The sequence below is a fragment of the Tamandua tetradactyla genome, chromosome 3, assembly GCF_023851605.1.
Source record: "Tamandua tetradactyla isolate mTamTet1 chromosome 3, mTamTet1.pri, whole genome shotgun sequence".
NCBI classification, from domain to species: Eukaryota; Metazoa; Chordata; class Mammalia; order Pilosa; family Myrmecophagidae; genus Tamandua; species Tamandua tetradactyla.
Genome location: NC_135329.1, coordinates 23,079,213 through 23,091,567, shown reverse-complemented (window position 1 = coordinate 23,091,567; position 12,355 = coordinate 23,079,213). Strand labels below are relative to the sequence as shown.

Below are 12,355 nucleotides of genomic sequence, written 5' to 3'. Positions count from 1 at the left end.
TCTGGCTCATATCACACTCAGATATAGACCAGGACCAGCAAAAGGCCCACAGTGGCAAAGTTCCCCATTCTCAGATGAAAAAAAAAATCAAGGTCATGGGTAAGGTGGCAGTCCCCAGGCAACATGATACAAAAGAAGTGACTTCTCCAGGAAACATAAAAGCCTATTCATATATTTCTATAATACTTCCACTCCCCTACCTTCTAGAAACTGCTTGCCTATTAAAAAGGGATCAACATTCTAAGGGGACTTAAAGGCTTACCCCTTCTGGAGGACACTAACACCAAGGGACAACCAGACAGGCGCCAGGAAAGGGTTCCTGATTTTAGCCTGCAAATCGGACATGCTCCAATTTGGGTGACTTTCAATCCCAAAAAGAGGGAAAAAAGGAGGATATAAAAAGTCTCAAGCAGCACTATTCAGAACAACAAAAGCCTCAGACAACCCAAAAGCCCACCAACAAGAAAGTGGATGAACATATTAAACAATTCTCACAAAGGATTGGTATACAACAAAGGGAATGAACTTCAGTGGCATTAATGATGGGTACAGATCAGAAGTTTTCAATAAAAACTGCTTTTTGAATGCTAGTCATTCTTCAAGGTCTCTCCTCCAGAGATTTTTAAGGGTTTTCTGCATCCAGAGACACCAAATCGTAAACTCCCTGGGGAGAAGTGTCTGCTCCAAGTATCCTTGTAAAGCCTATGGAGCATAGGGAATCTGAGTTGACAAAATGCTGAAATGTTACTTGAAATAAACTTTCTTAACTAGTCTTCCAGCTTCCATAAAGCACTTACCCCCATATTGTCAGTCCTCTATTTTTTTTAAAGTTTAATATACATACAAATACAATATACATACACTGTACATACATACATTGAAAGAGTCATCCTTTTAAAGTATAAATCTGATCACAGCACTTTCTTTGCTTAGAACCCACCAGCGGCTTCCCAGAACAAGTGGAATAAAATCTGAGCTCCTTACCCTAGATAAGAATAGGGAATTACATCATCTGGACCCTGCCTACCCCACTACTGACCCGAACTCTCTCTTCACTGACTAGGTTCCAGCCTCACTGGCCTTCCTTCTGTCCCTTTAACGCAGGAAGCTTATTCCAACCTCAGGCCCTCTGCACTTGCTATGATCTCTGCTTCACATCACGTCTCAGGTCAAATGTCACCTCCTCAAAGTGGAGGGCCACCTGGCAAAAAATAAAAATAACGTAACTCATCCCCAGTGCCACTCAGTTCCCAACACCCCATCTCATTTTCTTCTTAGCATTTATTACTATCTAAAATTGTTCGTTTGTTTACATATTCATCTGCCTCCTCCTACCAGACTGTAAATGCCATGGAGGGGTGGGGGGCAGCAGAGACCTGGAGCAGGTTTTAATCACTGCTGAATTCCCACAGGCTGGAAGAGCGCCTGGCAGTGAGTCAGCACCCAATCAGCACCCGCTGAGTGATGTGTTAGTTTCTCACTGCCTGTTCACGCAGTGCACAGAGTTCAGAATTTTACTGTTCTGTGATCTCTACCCCTATGTGAACTATAAGCTACCTTAAGGGGGTGGGTACCCATCTCTCTACCCTCCCATCTCCACCCCACCGCACCCCACTCCACTCCTGGCTAATGCAATGTTTCCTGTAGGGTTGCTTCAAGAGAGCCAGAGACACTAGAGGGCCAGACTGGTTGGTCTTGGGATAGAATACAAAACATAAGAGGAGGGGGACAAACTGCAAGCCACAGGCAGGCAGGCTCCCTTGCCCACATCCCTGAAAACAAATGTGAAGAGGGTGGGCACCTAGTCTCACAATCCTGCCGAAAATAATGTTTAATTTTTCACGGGGCACGGGAGGGAAAAGAAACCCCACAAAGTACAGTCTGTTTCCAGAATTCCTCAGCTACTTACGGAAACTCTGAGTTTTGAACCCATTGCGCACAACCTCTCTCAATGTGCCAACTCCACACATCCTGAAATGCTGGGGGGAGGGGTGGGGTGGGCCCCCAGCAGGGACTGGTGAGTGAGTGCCAACAAGAGGGAGTGGTAGGAGAGTAATCAAGGCCACAGCCCAGTCTGGCCAGCAGAGCTGTACACACACCACGCTGTACCCACAGTCAAGGCCTCCTCCCTAGGGGTGGGGTGGGGAGGGGGCAGCTCCACACACTGTGCCTGCTACGTGGAGGAGGGGGAGGCACAGGAACCGAGTGTGGAATCTGTTTCAAGGGCTGGCAGGCACAGACAAGGGACATGACAGGGCAAGCTGCCCTGAACACAATTTGGTCAGTGGCCTGAGTCCGTGGGAGAGGGTGACTTGTTACTTTCTGTACTTTTCTGGGAAAGAAGATGGTAACAGCAGTGGCTTTCTGCCTTTGCAAACTGCCCAGGGGCCTGGTATCATGGGAACTTGGCCAGCCTTTATGATGGAAAGCACCCAACCTTGGGGAAATGAGCAGCAGCCAAACATAAGCCAATCAGTGTCTGGAGTTTTGGGGGCCCCCTGGGAGGTATACCTGTCAATATGCACTGGGATAGCAGAGCACAAGAACACATCATTAGGAGAAGAGGGGGAGAGGCAGGGAAAAAAATCCCAGGGCCCTAAATCCCTAAATCTAGACAGGCTGCTGCCTACCTCCTCTCCTGGAAAGGAAAGCAGGGCTGACCTCCCCTCAGGCCATCGTGGCTCCACCTCCAGCCAAGCAAGGTGAGACAGGGAGTCCTCTGGTTTCCAGGGAATGATGGCCAGGACTCACAGGTCAGCCTGCTCTCCAAAACTAACACGGCTCTTCTGACACTGACCCACAACTTGCCCCTCTTCCTTTCACACAAACACACAACCTTACAGGCTTCAAAATAAAGCTGGTTCAGGTTCCTTCCCCCTCCCCAGTGGCTGGCTGCAACCGTGTTGGGGGTGGCCTTCAGGTGATCTAGCTGCCTCCCTGCCCGCACTGGCCCCTAGAGCTGGTACCAGTAAGATCCAGGAGCAGACTGTCTGGGGTAGCACTTTGTCCAGAAACACATTTATTAGGAATGGGCTACACAATTTGCTTAACCACCCTCTGCAAGATTTAGCCAATTATAATACTCCTACTATCTGTGTACAATTTCACAGGATTTATGCCAACATGGAGAAGTGAAGTATTTATTCCATTTTTGCCACTTTGGTAAAAAATTATTCTTATAATTATTTTAATTTGCATTTCTTTGATTACATAGGTGACTAAACACGCTTTTAAGTTTACTAATATTTATATTTCTTCTTTTATAAATTGCCTGCTTCTCTCCTTTGCCTATTTTCTCTCCTTTGCTTATTACTCTTATAATTATTTTAATTTGCATTTCTTTGATTATTTAGTAAACACCTTATATTTGTATTTCTTCTTTTATAAATTGCCTACTTCTCTCCTTTGCCTATTTTTGCAAAGGATACATTCATCCTTTCTTCTTATTGATTTATTTAAGAGCTCACTGTACGGCAAAAGACAGCAACCAATATTCTTCCTAATTTGTTATTTGCCTTTTAATTTTATTAATCAGTACTACTGACAAACAAAGTTTTTAAATAGAGATTAAGTCAAACATATCACACTTTTCCTTTAGGATTTCCGCTTTTAGCAGCCTGTTTGGAAAGTCCTTTCCCGTCCTGAGATTATATAAATACGCACCTGTATTTTCTTGGATTTACAAAATTTAATCTCTAATCCATCTACAATTTAATTTGGTACAGTGTGAGAAAGAGAACCTAGCTTTATTCTTTTCTAAACAGTTAGCAATTATGCCAATAGTTGAGTAAATAGTCTATCTCCCTTGTAAACCTCTATTGTTGAGTCTACAAAAGGAAAAAAAAAAAACAGGTAAAAGCAAATATATCCTTTGCACTAAAGGTGATCAAATGTGGCTGTTCTGGCCAGTGAAATGACTGTGGTGCCATGTCTTTCCCCACCTCCTTTTTGCCTGGAGGCAAAGGCTTGAAAGTGACAACCACAAGGACAAATCTCTAAATGGGAAAGATACAGAGCAGAAAGATACATTTATAAGAGCCCAGGATTCTAAAGGTATTATCGAGCAGGTACCTCAAGGAGACTAACCTCCAACTATTGCCTAAACGAGAACTGGTTAGACTCTGTGTATGTATCTAATACCCATCTAAATTGTACACTTCCTTTTCCTTAATTTTATAATAAGCATAATAAGAATTGCTAATATTTGTTGTTGTCTGCAGGGCACTCTACTGAGCATTTCGTCTGCATTATCTCATTTATTTCAACCAACAACCTTCTTAAGATAGGTTTTACCATACTTCCCTAAATATAAGAGGCATCATTAATGACAGCTTTACAGCGTAGGGAAAAAACCCAGCGACTGCTTTCAATGAGTACATCAATAAGATACCTCTTTATTTTAGAAACATACAAACAAACCTGCATCTTAAAATTGAGGAAATACAGTGTTTTCAACTTTTTACAGTTGCGGATCCTAAGGTTAAGAGTGTATAAGAAGTAACTTGCTAAAAAAAATCACACAAAAAAATAATAAGACATAATACCTTCATCATTTGCTAAATACCTACTACATATACTTTGGTCTTTTTTGGGGGGCATTTCTATTTCATTCCATTTATCTATCCTGTGTCAGTGTCACATTTTATTTTTTCTTTCTGGTAAAGCAAGTCCGACTTCACTTTTTCTTTTTACACTTGTTCTTAGCTACTCCTGTACATGTATTCTTCCAGAGGAACATTTTAAATCCTATTGCCAAGCCTTAATGCTTTGCTTTAGGAATTTATCTTATTAAAACTATCTTGAATGGGAGTAAATATTAAGCTTGAAAGAGTTTATAGAAGTGTGTACATTCAACAAATATTTTTTTGTGTGCCAACTGTTCTAGATACAGGGAATAAAGCAATGAACAAAACAGACAAAATCACTACCCTCATGGACCTTATATTCTTGCACTGCTCAGAACAGTGAAAAACTGCAAGCAATCTAAATGGAAATTGCTAAAATAAAGTAACTCAGGTAACAAAATACATAGAGTGCAGTGCAGAGATTAAGAGCTTGGTTGCTGAGTCAGAGAGACCTCAGTTTGAAACCTGGATCTGCAATTTACTAGCTTCAAGGCAATTATAAAGAAATATGGCAATATGTTAACAGAGGTTGCCTCAAGGCAACAAGATTTGTTTATTATTTATTTCCTCCTTTACATTGTTCTTTATAATAAGCATACATTACTTTTGATAATCAGAAGGAAATAAAGCGTACAAAAATACCAAACAATGTTTGGGGATACTGTGGAAAATGATTAATCACATACAATTTCCTGGAGGAAGCTTTAAAGGTGGAGAGGGCTCTGTTCAGGCAGGCTGGAAGAGAGGGTATCCCAAGCCTCTGAGACCCAAAAGGGAGGCAGGAAGTTGAAGCTGGTGGACTAATGTAGAAGAGGACTTTGGACTATGAAATTGTTCTAGATAAGAGCAGCCGGGCTGGCTGGACCCCAAGACCCAGGCTCTGCTGCTGAAACAGACCAATGAGTCTTTGCTAGGGAAACAGCTAATTAATTCTTTACTGCTCAGAGAATACCGGTACCTCATACAACGAAAGCCCTTCCAAAGTCCTGAACCAACCTAAATTCCAGCCGTGTCACCTGCTCTTCCCTACAATCAACCACCCTGACCTGTGTTGACCACCCTGTTGCCTGGGTGACCATCTTTGTGTCACTATTCACAATCATCTCTCCTTTTTTCCTAGCTTTTGAAACTTGGCTCAAATCCAACCTCCAGTAAGCCTTACCTGATCATTCCTGCCCCTAACTAGCTATCCTTTTTCTGGCCTCTTTAAGCATCTTTTGTCATCTGCTCATTTGGTGATTAACCAATACCACAATATAGCCTGTCACTTTCTACATGTGCTCAGTTCATCTCCACAGACATATTACATGCATCTTTGCAACAGAGAAAGTAATTTGCTTGCCTTGATGGAGTAGCTCTCTTAGCAGACCTCAACTGGATTGGCCAGTTCTCGTCAATCCTTCTATCATCCCAATTGTAGCCTGCAGCGACTGAAAAACCTACAACCAATTGCCCCTCCCCTTGGCCATGCACTTCTGCTGTTACCAACTGTTTTTACTTACCAAGAGTCAGTTATATCTATTCCCAGATTTCTTCATACTAGTTCTATTTGTTTTTGTGCTTATAATTTATTCAAATAGTAACTACATAATGAATGAATCCAGCAAGAAGAAGTTCTGGTTTCTATGGAAATTAAACTAAGTGGTCAAGAACAGTAATTCAGAAATTGTGGTCCAAGGTGATCCTTGGGGTTCCTGCAACCCTTTCAGGGAGTATGGGAGGTAAAAACCACTTTTATTATAAAATAAGATGTTATTTGAACTTTTCACTCTCATTTTTCAGTGAACTGTGAAAAATGTGTACCTGCATACCCTTGAGTCTTCCAGAATTTTCTAAAGTAGTAAGTTTAGGGTATAAATATTTGTGTTTTCAGAGATTAACTCAGTTTATTCTCAAGACTTCAAATGCACTCTTACCAGTGACTTTCATTTATATCTGCTATAATCTCTTATCTCATTATCACCCAATAAATCATTACTTTGAAAGCCTAGATTTGCAAAAATGTACAAAATGATGCCATTCTTTTCACTCTTTCTTTATTTTGGAAAGTAGTTATTTTTTAATAAAGATGAGTTTATTATGTTAACATGTAATGGCCTTATTTTCATTATTTTAAGTTAACTATTTTTTAATTTCTCAGTCTTAATTTTTAATGCAGTAAGTATCTACAGAAACAAACTCTTTGGAGTCTTCAGTAACTTTTAACAAGATTAAGGGAATCTAGGATCAAAAAATTTAAAAACTGAAGAGCTGATACAAATCAAAAAAAGGAATCACAATTGTGTGCATTAAAAAAATTAGCATTGGTTTGTAAATGACTTTCATGTTCTTTACTTAAAACAAAAAACAATTAACAGATATATTTATCACTTTGCCCAGTAATCTCACTTCTGAGAATTTACTGTCATACTTGCATATATAGGAAACGCCATTGTTATACAAGTTTTTTTCACAGCAGCACCACATGTAATATACTGGTCACAACTTAATGTGTGTGTGCGGAGGGGAGGAGAGGAGGCAATGTATTGGTTAAAAATTTATGGTGCTTCCGTATTACGCAATACTATGTATATGTAGCTGTAATAAATGAATAATAAATGAATGGAAAGATTGCTAATATAGTTGGTAGGTGAAAAATGCAAGGCACTGACCAATGTATTCAAAAAATTACCTTATGTAAAAATCAGAGGGAAAATAAGAATATACAGTAAAGATATACAAGAAACTAACCAAAGGAGTTGTGGGGTAGGGGAATAGGGTGGTTGGGAACAAAGGTAAAATGTTCCACTATATACCTTTTTCTAAATTGTTTTGATTTTTTAAAAACTATATGCACATATATCCTAGTGAAAAAATAGTAATAAAATGGAAGAACAAATCACAGGTGATACATTTGGCTGTGATTTTTAGATACAGACAGTTTGGAAGTCTAATTAGGGAACCTAGACTCAAAGAATAAGGCCTTGGCCCTAAATCAAAGTTTTCGAGAATAAAAATACATGCAAATGTTTTGTTTTGCTTTTTTGCATGGGCAGGTTCTGGGAAACAAACCAGGGTCTCCGGCATGGCAGGCAAGAATTCTGCCACTGAGCCACTGTCTCACTGCCCACATGCATCTAAGATAAAATAAATTATTTTTTTATTCTCCTTTTAACTGACATTTTTTAAATGAACCAACCAACTTACTTTATTGAATGCACTGACTAAGGGCCTCTAGGTTCTCAACGGTAATAAATTAATCACCTTCGCATTCCAGCAAACCCCAGGATTCTCGTGGGCATGATGCCCGAAGAAGGTTAAGAGGGCTAAGAACACAGATCTCCAGTTACCACGGCAGGGAATTCGTTTTCCCGTGGCTAGGCCTGCAGGATCCCTTACCAGGCTGATGCCCTGCCTGTCCTGCCTCCTGCCCTCTTGCAGTCTCAGTAAGCCAGCAGGAGGCTCAGGTGGCCCCCTTTGGGAAGACTGCTGCCCACAGAAGTAAAGGTGGGATGAGACAGCTGGGTTTCAGAGCCCTTGTGGTGAGGCTGCTCTGCTCCCCACTGGGAGGTAAGAGGCCCCCAGCTGGCAGCAATCCCGAGTTAGCAGACTCTGGACTCCTTATCTCCTGGCAATTCTTACATCCCGACAAGTCTGAGATCAGAGACTACCGGCTAGACATCTATTGAGTCCTGGACTAGGGCCCCAGCAATAAGACCCTTCCTCACCTACCCCACACCCTCCCATGTCTCTAGGGTGTCTGGAGAAAAAAGAAAGTAAGAGACTCCTCCAAAAGAAACTTCCATCCACTGAAGCAAAAAACCCCAAATAAGCAAAGGGACAACTGGGATTATTAGCGATTTCATGGTCACATTTAAGAATAAAAATATGACACTTCTTTGATCGTCTCCATCAAGTCTCTTGGCCACTAACAAGCAATGTGACCTTGGGAACTTGTCAACTAACCTCTCTGGATCCCAGTTTCTTCAATTGTAAAATAAAGAGGCAAAACAAGACTGCTGAGATCCTTCCAGCTCAAGATTCTAATATTCTGTAGTTCTGTGAAATGGTTAAGTGTAACTTTCTTCAGGCATCAAGTACAAACAGGACTTTCACTGTGGTCAAAGGCTGAGTTATTCTGGCATGGTGGGGACAGAGAAGTCTCAATTCCCAGACATATACATCTATTCATGGCACTTTTCCTTAAATTCCAAGATGTAAATACTGGAAACAGATTGAGGTTCTTCCTGGAATAGTGTGGAGGAGTGGGGTTGGTGGGGGATGGGAAGGGTTTGAAAATGGAACCCGTCCTGTGTCTGACATATATTGAACACACACGCAGGCACAAACATGCACTGTCAGTTCTTTCCTCCTATTATCTGCCTGGAAATGTAGTATTTTCCTTACCCGAAACGATCAGTTCCCAAAACTGAAAGTGGAAAAAAAAAATTCATGATTTTCTAAGATTGCCCAGTGCATCAATCCCTGGCAGGCCACAAAGAAGAGACCTATCCAGTAATGCAGGGAAACAGCATCCATGTCGCCAAGGAGGAGGTGAATAGACCCTGAATCTCAGCTCATGCCATCTACTCGCTTTCTACTTAAACCTATCTATTAGCTATAGGACACCTAAATAATTCACTCCATCCCACAGACATGGTAATAAGCAGACTACCACCACCTCTACTAGGTTCCCAGTACAATCACCACACTCTGCAAAGTGGTGAGAACAGGCCAATGAGGAATTCCTCCCTGCTAGAGAAGGATGGGGTCAGGATTTGAACACAGATCCAACTGGCTCAAAAGCCCTTATTTGCTCTGCCTTGTACCACCATTAACAGAGTGCTCTCTTCTCTGAACTAACACAATAACGTCACCCACCTCTCTATGGCTGCTATCTTACTCTTCAACTGTGACTATTTTTTCTCCCTGTAAGGGCAGGAATCAGGCCTGTACCTCCACCGTAGCCTGTACAGTGCCAAGCTCAAACCAGGTATGGGATAACAACTTACTGAAGGAATGAATGACTTCTCTCAGAATCAGGAAGCCCTGATACCTCAGGGAGGCCACAATATTTACGTTCTTCTTGCCCAAATGACAAGGCAAACAATGCAGCCACCCCCACACCCCAAGTCTGTTCCTCTGCTTACCCGCTATATAGACTGTAACTGACATCATTTCTCTCCTTTCCTGAGAAGAGTCTGACACTGGTTTTATCTCTCCACTGCTCCTTATGTTTACTCTTTGTCATCACTGCTATCCAAGGTCCCAGAGGTCAGATGGGTAACAAAAGATTGATTAAGGAAGAAAAGGGTTTCCTTGGGATGAAGAGACACTATATCCAGAGTCTTCTTCCTCCAGTGCTGCATTAATTCAGCTGGTGCTCTCTAGTCCTACCTGCAAACCAACGGCAGGAAGTAGACTACTACTAACTAGCCTATCTCCTACCTATTAAACAATTGATAAAAAATTCACCTCTCTGGGTTTAAATAACTGTGCTTCTGACAGGAAATGGAATATATGATTTTTAATCCCACTGCTAGAAGCTATGATTCAGGACATTTCTTCTCTTGCTTCATCAAGGAGGCAAGTTCCTCTCCATTTTAGGGATTGTCTTTTAAGAGGTAAGGATTACAGAATTGTGGATACTGTGATAAACTAATCTAGTTCAACCTTAGGACTGAGACCTTCTCAAGGTCACAAATTATAAGTAGAGCTGGACAGAGGTCCGGTTTGTGACTCCCAGGCCAGTTCCCACCATACTCCAGCATCACCATCTACCCTACCATGTGCACACATATCCAAATGTCCTGGGGCTCCAAAAGAAGAGGGGTTACAGACTCAAATCCAAACCCAGAGTTACACCAGGGGTCACTCAAGGCTGCTCCTGACCCTGTCTTCCTTTTAAAACCCAAGAGAGCACTCAGCTCCTCACCAAATCATGCTCAGAAAGCCCTCTTGGACACCCAGGCAATTTATTTTTGGATGCAGCTCTTTTTTTGGAACCTAGGCCAGACAGACTGTAAATCCTCAAAACTGAACCCGCAACTGAGAGCTGAGGAAACTTTCTTGGTTTCATTTGATTCCAGGATCACATGGTGTAACTCCTTGGATGGCAAAAGTACTGTCCCACTGCCCTAACTGACAAGAGGAGACAACCTGAACCAGACCACCTAACTTGGTCGTTACCGACTAAAAATAGCCAATAAGCCGTCCTCGCAGAGAAAACCAGGTAAGAGCTTCACTTAGTCCCTTCTTTGCCATTCTCCAGGTCGGGCTGCAGGTTAGCAGGAATGCTCTGAAGCATTCGTCTTCAGCTGGGAAGTAGGGGCACAGTTCCTCGAAAGCAAAGTTTGGACACCAGCGCCCCATTCCAGCCACCCTAAGAGCTGCTCATCAAATCTGCCATCTACTCTCTTTTTCTGTCCTCCGTATTCACGGGTTTCAGGAAACCTCTCTCGGCCCATTAGTGTAGCTATCCACATTCTGGGCACCCTTCTCTGGCCCACTCATGCCGCACTCTCCAGCCGAAGGGACAAGAGCTGTGACCTCCCTTTCCTCGCCGCCAAGTAAATAACCCCCATCATTGCACGCTGAGGCCAGGCGCGCCTCCATCCAACCCTCCCGGACCTTGTACAGGTCCTCCGGAACGGTTCCCAGGTTTCAGAGGCTTCGGGAACCACAGCTCGGCTCCCGGCCCTCGGCACAGCCAGGGTCCCCCACCCCCACTGCGTGACCCCAAACCCTGGAGGCGTGCTGTTTTCCGAGCGGATGCCTCATCCTTCTAGCACTCCGCAGCCCCCGCCGGCACGTTCTCCGCCCCTCACCTGAATCTTCAGCTGACCCCACGTGAGCTCCGCGCCAACGACAGAAGCAAAGCCCTTCAGCGGACAGTAGCGGTAGCAGCTCAGTCGGTGCGGCGTCCCGGCAGGGAGCCCCTGGTCCCCCTCCCTCCGTGCGTCTACTACCCCGCGCGCATGCCCGACTATATACCCTGTGCGTCAGCAGCAAGGCCCGCCCACACTGGCCCCCTCAGCCCCGCCCCCGCCCCACCCACCTCTTCCCAGAGCCTGCCACGTGGTGCCGGGGCCGACAGTAGTTACGTGAGTGAACTGCTAGGGACCCGCGGGATGGACTGGGACCAGCGCTTGGCTGGCGGAGCGAGCCTGCGCCTTTCTACGCTTCGTAGCCCCAGGCCTTAGCGCTAAACGCGATCGGCTTGTTCTTCTAACCCTTCCGCGTATTCCATTCTTGATTAAGGTCCCACAGACTCCTCTTTCGTCTGGAAACTTCCGATTAGGAACATTTCCCTCTTGACGTGGAAAGCTCATAAACCTGTCCTCCATTCCCCCACTACTAGGAGTAAGACTGCTACTCACCTGATTTGTGTGTCTATATTAACTTTTATTATTTTTCTAAAAAGCTCTCTCCCCTCAATTCTGACGTGTACCCTAGAAAGGGACTTCCCCACAATGTTTCTTCTGCGTACTACCCACCAACCAAAAGGAAAAAAAAAAAGTCTTGTTCAAGTTCCAAATAAACCATATTATATTCACTCTTTCAAATTCGATTTCCCGCCATTCCCCCCAAATGATGAGGCTAAGGAGCCTTATTTCTTAACACAAAGCTGGGGAGACCGTGGCATTTTTGTGTGAGGAGTGCCCTAGGACACATTTCTGGCACAGGATAGACCTATTGAGATGGACATCAGGTCTCAGAAATGCACATTTCTCAAGAAAATAAACCACCCA

The 12,355-nt window shown here is 43.4% G+C and overlaps 1 protein-coding gene across 4 annotated transcripts in view; it reads right to left on the bottom strand.

Annotated features, from left to right (window-relative positions):
• The window catches only part of SLC39A14 (solute carrier family 39 member 14), a 58,715-nt gene extending 47,130 nt beyond the window's left edge, over positions 1-11,585 (bottom strand). For 3 of the 4 annotated variants that reach the window (XM_077152745.1, XM_077152746.1, XM_077152747.1), the window contains exon 1: positions 11,432-11,540. The gene's annotated coding sequence lies outside the window, so the exon portion shown is untranslated. Of the gene's footprint in view, positions 1-11,431 lie in introns of all 4 variants that reach the window. The other variant, XM_077152748.1, reaches the window with a different exon arrangement.
• Positions 11,586-12,355: the final 770 nt, after the last annotated feature.